This window comes from Kryptolebias marmoratus, linkage group LG12 (assembly GCF_001649575.2).
Source record: "Kryptolebias marmoratus isolate JLee-2015 linkage group LG12, ASM164957v2, whole genome shotgun sequence".
Classification (NCBI taxonomy): domain Eukaryota; kingdom Metazoa; phylum Chordata; class Actinopteri; order Cyprinodontiformes; family Rivulidae; genus Kryptolebias; species Kryptolebias marmoratus.
Window position 1 is genome coordinate 22,810,297 of NC_051441.1, and position 15,554 is coordinate 22,825,850.

The 15,554-nt window shown below is 38.5% G+C and overlaps 1 long non-coding RNA gene across 1 annotated transcript; it reads left to right on the forward strand.

The window, feature by feature from the left end:
• Positions 1-729: 729 nt before the first annotated feature.
• Positions 730-1,523, forward strand: LOC112451315. Its single transcript, XR_003040114.2, has 3 exons — positions 730-820; positions 897-1,142; positions 1,225-1,523. It is a non-coding gene; the product is annotated as an uncharacterized LOC112451315 (long non-coding RNA).
• The last annotated feature ends 14,031 nt before the right edge of the window (positions 1,524-15,554 follow it).

A 15,554-nucleotide genomic window follows, 5' to 3' on the forward strand; every position in this document is an offset into this window, starting at 1 on the left:
ATTCTAGCACTGTCTGGTTTTCCCTCATGTCTGCCTCCTTGAGTTCACCATTGCAAGTAAGTTTTCATTATTTAGTTTTTGCTGCCTCAACAACCTTTGTTACTTAGTTAAATAAATCAGTTTTCCTCAAGCTCCTTTTTGTCTGCATTTTGGGTTCCATAAACTTACATTTAAAACTGACAGAGATGATGAAAGAGCAACACTTGTCAAGTCAAATTTATTTATATAGCACTTTTCAGCACCAAGGCAGTTCAAAGTGTTTTACATCATGAAAACACAAAAATAAAAAGTCATTATTAAAACTCATAAAATAGAAGAAAAAAAGACCAACTAAAAGAGCCAAAAGGCCAAATGAAAGCAAAAACATTTCAATAAATCTAAAGTACCAAAAATGCCAGCTAAAAGCACCAAAAGGCCAACTAAATATACCAAAAATGCCAGCCAAAAGTACCATAAAGGCCAACCGAAAGTGCCAAAAGGCATGAGCTTATGGTTTAGGAAAAATAAAACTAATTTCATAACAAAAAGAAAACATAGCTGACATGGCAGCAAAAACTAAGCAACTAAAAACTTAAAGGGAAGTGAGGTAAATGAGGAGCAAAAAACCATGGAACTTGGCGGTGGCAAGGAAAATCACAAGGGCATGAATGAACGAACCACTGTGGCAATCTGCCTTTCAGCTGCCTGGTGTGCTCCTTCTGCTTCCCTGATTGGCCAAGTTCCTGATTACTCGCAGCTGTCTCAGATCAAGTGAAGTCTCACCAGGGTTCTTAAGGCAGTCTGGAGGAACAGTTCAACGCTGGAGCATCGATTGCCTTTGGTAACCCGACTCAGCCCCAACTCATCATAAGTTTGCCTGGTCCGTACTAACCCATTTCTATTTTTGTATCACTTAGAACTGTCCAGCTCTGTTCCCTGAGGAAACCCTCTCCCCGACGCTGCCGGTACCTATGAACCTGAGACCTGCCTACCCGAGAGACCTACACCACCCGATCATGGAACTTGAGACCTACTTACTTGTGAGGCTGACCTGTCAGAAGATCTTTAATCCGGCTCCTGAACCTTGTCAACAAACACTGCCAACCTCTGCACCCACTTCCCTGAAGACAACCTGGATCCGGGCCTCCATACTCACTACACCAGTAAGCCTGTTAGCCTGTCAGATTCTGTCTGCTATTTACCCAAACACCGGTCCACTCAGTTTCGTTTCTCTCTCCCTGACAGATCCTGTTCGAGTTCACCCTGTCACTGTAAATAAAACCACTTACTTTTCGATATCATTGAGTCTGACTGTTCCTGGGTTGCTTATCTTTGACCTGTACAAATATTCATAACAACCACAGAGTAATGAGTGACAAAGACCAGATTATATAGGCAGAAAATAAATAAGGACGTGGACACAGGTGACTGATTGGTAACCAGAGACAGTTGTAGATGGGCGTGGCAGGCTGAGTTGAGAGCTGCTGAACTGAGGGCAGGTGAATGCTGACAGAGGAACACATGAGAACACATAACAAAGACGACCAGAACACAAGAGTGACAACATAACAAAAGACAGAAAATAACTCATCATTACAGGAAGTCAACTCAAAGAATCTCAAGGAGAGATTTTGTTTGATCTAAATATAGATGCTCTCAGATATGCATTGAAAGCTATCGAAAAAAGGATGATTTCAAGACTAAACTTTTTTTGATTAGCCTTGTAACATCAGAACTAGGTTCTCAGAAAGCACCTAAAACTTAGTTAGCGAGTGCACATGAAGAACCAAATTCTTTTACAGAAACAGGAGCTGACCCTTCTCCAACCACTAAGATGGAGAACACAGAGGCTCTGTCCACAGACCCACCTTCCAAAAACTAAGAATTTGAGCCAATCAAGTACAGTTTTGGTTGTAGATAAGGATTCAGAGGACCACTCCTTGGCTCAGGAGAACTCTGAGATCTAAGTTAAACCCCCAGTAATACAATTTCTGTGCCACCTCTCTGAAATAGGTGCTGCACAAAGGTTCTACTTGCCTCTGACTGTTGAAGATATGCTGATGCACTTCTCAATACATCCTAATTTTGCCAATAAAAGGATTCTACAACTGTGATCACTAACCCTGAGAGCATTTCAGAACCTTCCTTTCTTCACTCATTCACGAGCCACTACTGCACATGATCTATTGCATCTAAAACATAACGTTGTTTCCATCAACCCTAAGTTTTACTGATGACAATCTTATTACTCTTACTCTTCTGTCTCTTGATCCCACAATCAATAAACTCCTTGTTTAGCTCTTTGACCCTGTTGTAAACGAACCATCTACATCCTACCTTGACGACATTCCAGAGTTGAATGCTCTCTACAAAGTTCGTTTGTTGCTTAAGTTGGTCAAGGGCATTCTAATGCATGTTTCTGATACAACCACTTCACCTGTGTTTGTGGCTTTGTGTAAAAACAGGGGAGTGATGATGGTTCATGCCCATGACCTTCCTTCTGCCAGACACAGAAATGTCAAGACAACCTTTGATGCTTTAAAACAGATCACCTTTGCCAGGGCTGCCCATTGTCACTGATTCTGTTCTTGACTTTAATGAACAAAATTTCTTGGTGCAGCAAGGGGTATGAAAGGGACCAATTCGGTGGCATCAGGATTCTATCTCTGCTATTTGCAAATGATGTGGTCCTGTTAGCGTCTTTGTGCCATGATCTCCAGCTCTCACTAGAGCGTTTTGCAGCCAACTGTAAAGTGGCTGGGATGAGCATCAGAACCTCCAAATCTGAGACCATGGTTCTCAGTTGGAAAAAGGTGGACTGCTCTCTCTGGGTTGGGAATGGGTGCTGCCTCAAGTAGACAAGTTTAAATATAGCAGGATTTGTTAACATGAGCCACTTCCTCAATCTGCCGGTGGTACACACCATGTAGGGACAAATCTTTTCATGATGGTTTCTCTTTCTTCTCTTCCACATTGGGTTTCTGCTGCCTGAGACATTCACTTAGCTGATCAACATTGGTGGCTTTTAGCTGTCCTGGACATATGCAATGTTGTCTTCAGGTAGTTCAACCCCTTCAGTTGTGATCACTTTGCCTCTCTTGGAAATCATTCAAATGCACTTACAGTATCGAGTTCAAATGGCATACCAATGTCCTTGCTGAATACCCTGGTGGCATACAACTGATGACTTATCCATTTTGGAACTGGTATCCATAGCCACTCTTTGCAATCATCTGGCTGAGAGGGTTTAGGCCCATGCAGAACAGGAGTTGGGACAAAGCATCACCTTGGTATATGCTACATTTGAGTTCTCAATGAAGGCTCTTAGTGTTCTGTTGATGTTATATAGTTTCAAGCACTCCAGTATCCATGTGTGGGGCATTGAGTCATAGGCTTTCCTGTAGTTGGTCTCTTCTGTATCTTGCTTGGGTACTGACTCATGTGCCTATTCATCTTAGCCGCTATGGTACCAGACAGGACCTTCCATGTTGTACAGATATAGGATTGGCCAGTAGTTGGATGTACTTACCCTTTTTATTCTCCTGGCCTCCTCAGATGAGTAGCCAGAGGCTTTGTTTGACAGTCTTTAGAGCCTCAGGTATGGACAAATTATGGCATTTGTATGGTGGATCCTTTTTCAGTCCTTTCTGTTTCTGATTTCTCTTCGAGTTTCCTTGATCTTAGCTACCCTACATGTGGGAGATGATTCTTATTGCTTGTAGGCTTGATCTTATAGCCAAGTATGTCAATGATTACTGTTGCTGTGGTGTATACTTGTTTATTATTCTCTGTGATAGTGTCAGTTGGCATCCACATCTTCTAGCAGACTTTCAGAGCCTGCCTTGGGGCTTAATTGGGCTTGGTACCCATACTTGGATGGTGGGGATAATAATATCTCCCCCCTGACCTGTTGTTGGGTTCACAGTTGTTTCCTAATCAGTTTGGATGATGGGTATCTATGTTTCCATATCTCCCACATCCGTCCCATATAGCCACTCTTTCTAGGCTTGCTCATATACTAGCATTCCAACAGTGTTGAGTTCTCTGGCCTTTTCCATGAACGTCTTGTTTCAGTAGCCCATTTCTCATCAGAATATCCTGGTTCCCCAATATCTGACTCGAACCTTGTTACTCCAGGTGATGTTTGAGCTGGCATGGCATTTGTATGGCATCACAAAAAATCTACAGGAAGAAAGAGAAAGAGGCATAAAAGTTGAAGGAAGTTCAGCGGTGACAAAAAAATATATATATATGACAAGTGCAGTAGTGAGTAATGAGATTTAGAATGTTTGTATTTTTTAGTTATAGGGTGTAGTGTAGTGTATTAAGTTTAGTCAGTTTTAGTGTGTTTGAGTCAAATCGATAAAGAGATTCCAGCGTCTGTTTGAGGTGAAGGACAGAGGCTCAGACCCAGAGAAGATAAAGCCGCAGTTAGAGCCTTATCAGACAGAAGGAGAAGCTCAAAGGCAGAGATGGAGAGAGAAAATAATAATGATAACAATAATAATAATAATAAAAAATGACCAGTTGGCTTCAGGGAACCCTTGCAATAAGATTATATCCTGCAAAGGAGGGTGCACGACTGACATGATTAAACACCTCCGGGTTCATGGTGTAGACGTAACCAAGTGCCCTGTCTGTGACACACTGCACCAACCTTCCTCTGGCTACGACCCTCAGGCTAGCACCACATTGCAGTCAGACTCAGGTAAGTAAAACAATAAAATATGTCTTATACCAACATTGAGGCAACTAACAAATTATACCTGACATAAAACGGTGGTTCAACTTAAATACAAATACCCAGCTAACGTTAGCCTATGTATTTTTTCAGAGACAAACAACCTGAAATTGTTAACATTAGCCAGGCAGTTGACCAGACTCCACGATGTGCTACCTTGTTCACCATAGCGTCCAAGGGAAAGCTGTTGATGTAACAAATTAAAGAGTGCCACAAAAAGGTTACAGCATAAACTGTCTTTTAAAAGAATCAGAATCGTGAATCGTTAGGTACTGGAAATGAAAAGAGGAATCGGAGCCGGAATCATTCTGAATTCAAACAATGCCCAACCCTAGTTACCGTTGAGGTCGTGATAGCCTTTTTCAATACCACCTTCAGCAAGTATGGCAACCTTGAATGTGTAGTGACTGACAATGGTCCACAACTGACTTCTACTGCATTTTTCACCTTCCTAAAAGAGCATAAGATCATGCAGATTAAAGTATCAATTTACCATTTAACTTCCACTGGAGCTTTAGAAAGATTTAACTACATGATTGAAGACTGCGTACAAGCCATCATTGTCGGAGCTGCTCCATGGAAAGACACTATGACATCTTTTCTACAGGCTTACCGTGTGACTCCACATGCCATCATAGGTGTGTCACCTATTTACTTGATGTTTGGTCAAAAAATGAGAACCAAACTTACCATCCTGCCATTGCCACTCTGCAGCAGCACAGATGCTGAAGTCTGTCAGTGTGTCTCCAATCGTCAGCCCCAGATAAAAGCATACTGTGACAAAAAGAGGGTGCACCTGCTCTCAGAGTTGGGAAGAAAGTAAGAGTCATGAAGCAAACTCATGTTCCCAAAGGACATCCCAGATTCACAGACCCAGTTGTACATAAAAAGCAAGAAGGTCCTTGCATATATGGACTGTCCGATGGGAAACTCTGGCATTCTTCTCAGAGGGACTGAGCATATCTTGCTAGAAAGCAAAGACCTCCTGATTGGTTAAAAGACTATGATACATGGGATGCAAAAACTGAAAAGGACCAAGTTCTGTTTTTTTCCTTTAAAGCCATGTTCCGTTGCTTGAATGTTTTGTGATGAAATAGTTGAAATCGTATACAGTAAATGGAAGCTGAATGACTCCCTTCAACTGTATTGTAGTCTGATACAAGTCATGACATTATTTTCAATTCTAGAAAAGAACGTTATATCTTGTAGGTAAAAACAATAATAAAAAAAATAATTCTGTGGCCACACCACAGGGTGTCACTGTGGGATAGTATTGGGTGTGGTGTCTTAGGAAAAAAGAGGAAAGCAGAAGAAGAAAGCCACAAGAGAACATAGCAAATAAAACACAATAGCAAAAAGAATAAACTCAAAAACAATCAAGATCTCTAATGCACTCACATGCACAGACACAAACACCAGCAAAAACACTGTCATGGCTTTGCCTCTGGTGACAGGCAATAAAAATGGGATTTTTTATTTCAAGGTTCAAATGCATAAACACTAAAGCACCCTTATTACCATTTGCCTATTATTCTTCCATTTTCATTACAATCTTTGACTACCTTCTTTTTCTGCAGCTATGGTAACACCCATGAAAAAATACAATGAAACCTGTGGTTATATCAAGATTAGCGTACTGTTATTAGGTACATTGTATGGTGTAGACAAAGTTTGCAAAACATTTTGGTGAACCAAGTGAGAAAATCAAGCCCCCACTCTCACTTTTGAGCTGTCTAAACTTTTCAAAATCGTTGCAAACCAGCTGTTTTTACTTCAATGAACTTCATACTACTTATACATTTTACACATCAAAATGCAGATATTCTTGTAATTTTACACCCACTGTGTCTTTCTCTGCTATAGCATTTCTCTCTATGGTTTTCTCTTAAACCCTCTTGAAGTTAAGAGTGCAATAAAGATTAATAAAAGTGTAAAATAAAGTATTATATTGTGCAGTGGGCTTCAAGAGTTTGCATTCCTCTTCTATTTTGTTGCCTTCCAATCTGGAAATTAATTGAATTTTTACACACAAATGAGCACACACACAGACATAGGCAAAAATATTATTGCTCAAACTTCTCCTTTGGCGGAGGGCAATAATGAAATCATCTAAAAAAGATATCATAAGGAGAAGCAATCACTATAGTTTGAGATCACTAGATAATTCATTCAAGTCTGCCATAGATTTCCTTTTGTCATAAGCTCCACCTGTAAGAAGACGTGAAGCTTCCAAAGCCGCTCTCTCCATTTCTTTCTTTCTGCTCATTCCCTCGGTCCAAAAAGGCAGGAAGCTGGAGAGCTTTCTATTTTTAGAATCCAAGCTGCCTGTTCAACCTCCCACCCCCTCTGGCACAAAAACGTACACCCACATAGATATACACAAAGCATCTGCAGACAGCATTCACGCACAATACACAGGGTGTTCTATATACAAAGACACACACACACACACTGAAGTAGAAAGTAAACTCATACAGGAACAGAGTAAACACACAAACACATGCAGGCTTAGAAATGTCAAGTACAAAACAAAACCACGAAAAGAATCATAGAGCCCATACTGTCATTAATAATGCAGGGACTCAGTGTAGACAGAGGAAAACTCCCTGTAATGGATAGAGGGGGAGGGGCTTCCACCATTGCAGCACACACACAAACACACAAATGTGATGTGTGTGTGTGTGAGTATTTAGGAACAATGACAGCCTTTCATCTGTATCTCCTGCACACTCCTACTCCTAATGAACATTCAGTATGAGAACAATCTGAAATATCACAACTTTGTGGCTTTTACACTTCTAAAATATTCAAATTGAGTTCTTTGGCAGTCGTCAATAATGCTTTTGCTCGTGTCTGTGTGTGTTTGCTCATCTGGTAGCAAAATATCTTGTGAACCACTAAACAGATTTTAATGGAACTGTCAGAAAATAATCATTATATGTAAATCTACAACTGATTAACTTTTATAGTCAACTCCTTTCACAATGGCCATCACAGTTAAGCAACCTTAGCAAACACAAAAATGTCTATAACTTTACAGAGTTAAATGTTGGTGTGGTAGTAGATTAGAGTCATTCACAAAACCTACTCTGAGCAGTAACACATCTCATATCACATGAGCTCACACGTTATTTTCAAGGTTTGACCTAAACACTCACAGCTGTCATTTCTCATCATAAGATGATCTTGGTTTAAAACTTTGACACGAAAGGCAACAAGAGATATGCATTACTTCAAGGAACGCTAGACCTTTAATTCCTTGATTTACCTGAAATCAATAAGTTGAGGCAACTGCACTGTTTCTTAGTTGATGTGGCAGCAGCTGACAGTCTGAATCATTTCCAACTACTGATGTGGATTCTGCTGTGTATCCCAGCAGTCAAAAGGGAGTGTGATGAATGGCTCAGTACTAAGTACATACAGTTTAATTAAAACCCATCCATTGGTTCATGAGATATTTTCTCTAATAGACAGTGCTGATGTCAACAGTGAATGTTTTAATCACAGATCTCATATGATCAGTTAGTGCTCAAAGTAGAAGTTGGGAATCAGTCTCAGCTACTACAACACCAGATTTGATTCACAAGCTATTTGCTAATGGTAACGATAAACAGAAACACACAAACACAGGAAAAAACAGTCTTTTAGTGGGGGCCAATAATGAATTAATATTTTCCCTTTTAGAAGTCCATCTTTATTGATTCTTCCTGATGATTCTTGTGAATAAATTCACACTTGTGTAAATATGAATGAATATTTCCTAAGACTCAGAAATATTTTAGCTCTGATGAGAGTTCATACTGCAGTGGGGATGACTCAGCCTCTAGTGTTGCCATGGAAACATTGCCTCTTTGCAATCAGTATCTTAGTAACAGTGTGGTTGCTGAGGAACAAACCCAAGTGCAGGCTGTATGTGTGTGTGTGTGTGTATGCTTCCTGAGAAGGATGCTAATTTTGGAGCAATTGCAAAACCTGAAACACACTTCCTGTGACCCCTGCAGTATGAAATGATAATACTTTTTTTTTAAAGATAATATGATCAGTTTAGATCCATATCAATATGTATTTAACTCACATAATTGTAATAGCATAGGAAATCAAAGGCCTAACATTCCTTGAAGGAATGCACTTTGCCCTCTGCCTTTCAGACTAAGATAATTTTATGATGAGAAATTAGAGTTGGGGCCATTTTGATCAGAATTTGAAAATAATGTTATGCACAACCTCATGCGATATTGCAAGGTGTCACACTATGTGTGAGCAACTCTCGGCTGCTACCACTTCAAACTTCAGGTAAATATCTGAAAAAAAAACTGAGTAATGGCCATTTTTGTGTTGTGGCTAGTTTTGATTACCTGTGGCAGCCATCTTGAACTGAGTTGACAAGAAAAGTTAATCAGTTGTAGATGTACATCCAGTTATTACTTTCTGAAAGTTTCATTAAAATTTGTGGAGCAGTTCATGAGATTTTTTGCTAACAGTCAGTGTTGACACCAATAGTTAATGCTAAGGGTTTGAGCAAACAAACTGTGCTGTGAGTGTGAGTTAGGGTGTGTTTCTGAAAGTTTATTGAAATGTATCCACTGGCTCATGACATTTTGCTACCAGACAGAGAGTTGATTGTAACAGGTTTTAAAACCAGTTCTTGTACAATCAGTTAATGCTCATAGTACTGTATTTATTGCGAACGACTCTCAGCTACTACCTCACTAAACTTTGGTACAATATCTGTAACATTGGTGGAGTTAATTATTTTTGTGTTCTAGATCTAATGATTACTTTCTGAGAATTTCATTAAAATCCAATCAGTGATTCATGATACATTTTTGCTAACACTACAGTCAAACAAAAACATACACACAGACATGGGCAAGAACATAACTGCCTGTGATGAGCAAGAATAACTAGCTGACTAAGGTTTTCAATTCTGTGATGCATCTCTAGCATCTTGTTGTCATGATGGGATGTGTGGATACATCATGCAGATCACTTATTTGTAATACTATGTGATGTAAAGCACTTTATTTTAAACTGTATTGTTGATCATTTTGTTTCTATAATTTCCAAATATTATGGGACCTCAAACCCGACTGTTGAACAAATTAAAAGACAAGATAAAGAGTAAAAACCTGTATGAACTCTTATACAACTGTGGTGATTTGGCTTTTTTTCTAGGTTTTGTTTTTGTTTTATTTTGATTTTAGGTCTTTGGTTTTTGTTTTGTTTGGTTGTACTTTTCGTTTTTGTCTCATGTTCATGTTCATGTTCATTCTCCCCCAGTCATTCATTTCTCTGTCAGCCACGCCCATCTTCACCTGTCCCGACTCAGCAATCAGTCCACCTGTTCCCACTCACCTCGTTATCCCCAGTCTTTAAAACCCGGTCATTTCTCTCCATACCTCGCTGGTCCATTGTCTAAGGTTTGTCTCTGGTTTGTAGCTCGTTTCTGGTTGTTTGTTTTCCGTCCTGCTTGTCCCTGTTTCTATTTATGTTAGTTTCAGTTTGTTCTTTATTTTGTTTTTGCTGCCACGTCAGCTTTTGTTTTGTGTTTCATTCTTTAATAAATTATTGTTTGTTAATATGAGTCTGCGCTCTGGGTTCGCTTTCGTCACTCCACATCATGACAACAACTTTTTACTTATTTCATATTTTTTAACAATAAAATTTATAAGCAGAATTTCCCATAAATCATCTGCCTACTTTCAGAAAATACAACAGGTAAAACCTGATTTTACCTTTTTTTTTTTCTTGTCATCTGATGTATGTTCCAGTTGTTTCCATGCTCTATAGCAGGACTTCGAGTTGTGCAGAAGCCTCGGTCATTGAAATTAAGTGTCTCAAAGCAGAGAAACACCTAAAGCATGCAGGATAGTGGCTTTTGTTAAGGTAAGGATTTTCAGTTTTAAGATTTATTTGATCAAAAGCAGAGAGAAAATCATCAAATGATTACACAAATCAAAACCAAGCGCACCTGGGAGACAATCAATGGAATGCGAAAAAAAAAACATCACCTCAAAGTTATCAACCAAAGGAACCCCAAGACTGTCTGAAGTTAGTTCCTGTTCTGAAGTATTTATCCCCTCCTGCGACCCCCAGCCGTCTGCGTGGAGGTGGTGTGCAGAAAACACCTCCTGTGCTGCAGCCTTTTCCTGTTACAGAGCACACACACTATAGGAGCACCGGCGGGCGAGCCAGCACTCGGGTCGTTAAAGGCCTACCACATCTGCAAACTCTCTTACTTTCAAGAACTCTTCTACGTGGCTCAAAACATGACAGGCTATTCAATCAGTAAATTACATCTTTAAAAACATGATAAACAACACACTCCTATTCCTATGATTAAATACTTCAAACTAATGCTGATAAATGACTCAAACTAATGTTAAATGCTTTAAAAGGAAGTTAAAATAATACTGAACATAGTGCTAAATAGGCAAGATTAATAAGGTTTTAACTTCTGTTTCATGATTAATACTGCTCAAGCTACATTATACGTTTTCACTCTAATACTGATTCTGAACATAACACTGATATAAATCTCCAAAAGAATCAACAAACACATTCAGATTATATATGCAGAAATGCTGCTCTTCTTATGAGTAAAATGCTGTTAAGCGAGACTTTGGTTTTGGACCAGGACTGGATACCACTGCACTATATTGAAACTGTCAGAAAGCAATTATTGGCTGTACATTTACAACTGATGAACTTTTGAAGTGAATCCAATTTAAGAACGATGTCACAGCTAATTACCCCAATGTTAGCACAAAAATGGCTAGACCGCAGTAAATTTTACAAATACTAAGCTAAAATTTGGTGTGGTAGTAGCTGAAACTTCTTCATAATACATACTCTGAGCATTAAAAGATTATGTAAGTCAGTGGTGTCCAATCCTGGTCCTGGAGGACCAGTTGTTTAGTTGTTTTCCTGCTCTTCAGCAGGTCTTCAAGTCCTGCAGAAACCTGTTAATCACTGTCATTCAAATCAGGTGTGTCAAAGCAGGGAAACAACTAAAACCTGCAGGATAGTGGCCCTCCAGGACCAGGATTGGACACCCCTGATGTAAGTTATCACAATATTTCATGAGATTGGACACATCATTCAAGGTTTAGTCAACTTGGTTACAATTTCATCATTGTTCAACATAAGATAATCTTAGTCTGAAATTCTGTCAGGCGATGTATGTTCCTTCAAGGAATGCTAGGCCTTTAATTTGACCAGTTGTAGCAATGGGGGACTGAACATTTAACAGACAGTTTTAATGTTATGATTGATTGTTGTATACTGTACAGATTTGTAGTAAGCAAAAATCTAACAAATAAAATCCAGGTTTAATGTAAGAGGAGTGACTAAAGAATCGAAAGGCTGTGTAAAACTGAAAAAGTAACATTTCACAACATCTCTGACATGCCCCTTCCTCTTTTTACCCACTGCTCTCTGCCCCTCCCTCTGAGCATTCTTCATTCATGTTTTTTTTCTAAAGTGCTACAAACCAAAGCAACAAGCAGGTATGTGGAAGCTGAGCAGAGCAGCAATCCATCCACAGCAGGCTTCTCCTCCAAACAGAGCTCTGTGTGTTTGGATGCATTGACGTCATGGCTGACGCATGGCGACCTGGAGTGGCCGTCTGCATCAAAGGCCTGCGCTCAGACTTCAACAGAAGTATTATTAGCCAGCAGAGGGAGATACACAGAGAGAATAAGAGAGGAGAGAGACATGGGTAGATGAGGTCAAAGGAGGGCTTGTTTATGAATGAATAGCAAAGTTGCAATCTTTTTTTTTGGTTGGTTTTTAATCAAAATCAGTAGGAAAAAAAACATGGCAATACATTTTCAAAAAGTCCCCATCCTAAATACATGAGTATGTTAAGTTGTTATAATGGTTTTAATTTTAAAAGTTTACATGTAAAATGCAATTTAAAACAAATAAAATGAACTTGATTGTTCAGTAGAACCGCAAATGTGCTCTCTTCTGTCACCTAGTGGATAAATATGGCTGATCTGTTTTGAGCCCTGATTCTTGCTTACATAAAGCTGTTCTTTATAGTTAGAACTGCAGTTTTCTTTCTGGGCTCTTGTATGTTTGGGCAGGCTGTAATCCCACCTGCTTCACCTGCCACAATATAATCAGAATTTTGTGTCTCACATGTGGGTCTTTTGTGCAGACTGGCTGGTAAATGAATCATCGTTAGTAACTGACTTGTGTTTTGCTTTGTTTCAGATCTCTTCTAAGCGGTTTCACCACAAACCCAGGGGCTAATGGACTGAATTCTGGTTTGTCAGTGCTACTGTAACACTGAAGCCACTGCTGTTTTGCTTTTGTTGTTCTATTCAAACTGTCATAGATTTGAGTATTTTTGAGTTTATTTAGTATTGGGTTAATTGTTGTTTTACATTTCTGTAATTTTATTTAATTTCTTGTTTATTCTGTGTTCAGTTATTAAGTTATTGTGTAGTTTTGCTTTCTGTGTCTCCTATCACTACTCACCTGCCCTCTGCTCAGTAATTCTCTGGTCTGCCGGCCACGCCCACCTCACCTGTTCCTTGTCATTTCCCACTCACCTTCAATCCTTAAAACGGGTCTCATTTCTTTTATTCCTTGCTGGTTCATTCCTTCTGGTTTTTGTGTCTATGCTTCTGTGGTTTTTCATGCCACGTTTTTGCTCCTCATCTACCTCGCCATCTGTTTGTAAGCTTTTTGTTACTCTGTTGTTGTTTTTGTTTTCTTTTTCTTTTGTTAATAAATTAGTTTTATGAGTCTGCATTCTGGGTTCACTCTTCATTGTCATAACACAAACTTTTTTGTAGATTTATCTAACATTTTCCCCAAGACTTGTTTTACTGTTTGTAAATTGTTCTTGATAACATACATCACCTGCCAGAGTAACAGTGTGGGCTGGAAGAAAAACATCAGTCACAAAATGCAGAGTATGGGGAAAAAAGGGCAAAAGTCTTCATCCTGGCTAGGCTAATGGTTAGTCAAATGAGGGTCTGTTTTTATTGTTTTTTGAGCTGATAAAACAACTCTTGTTTCAAAAATGGCATACTGCTGTAAAAGAGCATTATATTAGCTAATTTCACATTAGTTTAGTTTATGATTGTTTTCTTAGCCACACAACATCTGTTAATATGCAAATCTGTGTGAGTGAAGCATAGACAGTGTTTATACTGATGGTGCTAAAGCTGTGCTGATAATGTACTTACTATTGATAACTACTGGAGTATCATTTCAAAAATGTCTAGATTATCTGTTTTAAATATACATATCTTTGGATGGTTAAAACTAAATAGAAAAAATCAGGTAATTGATCTTTTGACCTGGGTGGATCATGTACAGACATGAACAAGTTTGTTGGTAACACTCACAGCTCATTGAAACAATGTTTCATTATTTGTGAAAAATTCTTCAGTTAAAGGCAATTGTCTAATGTATATCTGCATACCCTTAGTATGTGATAAAATAAACAACAAAACTTGTGAAAATAAATTGTTTATTTTACAAAAATACCAAAAATAGTCTGGACATATTTGTTGGTACCCTTAAAGAGACAATTAATCTTTGCAATATAGTCATGTTTCTAACTTCAACCAATAATTTATCAGTATAGCCCTTTCCACACTCACAATATTGGTGACCAAAATGCTTAACAAAATCAGTATATGAAAGAAAACATAAAAAGCAGGGTAGATGAAAGAAAATAAAGTAAACAGGATAAATTAAACCAGAAGTGCCACCACATTTTTAAGTATTAAAAGCCTGCCTGAATAAAAAGGTCTTGAGCTTTGATTGATTGATCAAAAATGCCAAGTTTAGTTAGAGACAAAAGATCAGGTGGAAGATAATTCCAGAGTCAAGGTGTGTGGCCACAGAAAAAGCTTGGTCACCCCAACGTACAGTGGAAACCAGAAGTTTACATACACTATATAAGAAGATGTGCATTTTGTTCACATTTTGTCTGACGTGAAATCAGAATAAACTTTTCCCGTTTTAGGTCAATTAGGATTTTCTAAACTATTTCTATTTGCTAAATATCAGAATAATGAGAGAGAGAATGTTTTTAAGGCAATTTTTATTACTTTCCTAAACGTCAAAAGTTTAAATACACTAAGATTACTATGCCTTTAAACAATTTGGGACATTTAATGTCTTGTCTTTGGAAGCTTCTGATAGGTTTATTAATAACATCTGAATTAATAAGAGACACCTGTGGAAGAAATTTAAGGCACACCTGAAACACACTGCCTCCTTGTGTAACATCATGGAAAAGTCGAAATAAATCAGCCAAGATATCAGGAAGAGAATTGTGGGCTTGCACAAGTTTAATTCATCCTTGGGGTTTAATTTCCAGATGCCTGAAGGTGCCTCGTTCATCTGTACAAACAATTATACGCAAGTACAAACAAGATGGGAATGTCCAGCCATCATACCACTCAAGAAGGAGGTGGGTTCTGTGTCCCAGAGATGAACGTGCTTTGGTCTAAAATGTGCATATCAACCCAAGAACAAGTAAAAAAAAAAAGTAAGTACCAATTTATTTGTATAGCACATTTCAGCAGCAAGGCATTCAAAGTGCTTTACATAATAAAAACATCAGCAGAATTACATTACAAACTTAAAAAAAAACACTAATGTTCTAATAATATTTTAATGTTCAGAGCAGCTTTACACCTGAATTAGTTTGCAGACTACAATCAAAGGCAGCTCTAAACAGGTGAGTTTTCAGCCTTGATTTAAAGGAATTTAGTGTTTCAGCTGTTTTGCAGTTTTCCGGGAGTTTGTTCCAGATTGATGGTGCATAGAAACTGAAAGCTGCTTCTCCATGCAGCATCATGTT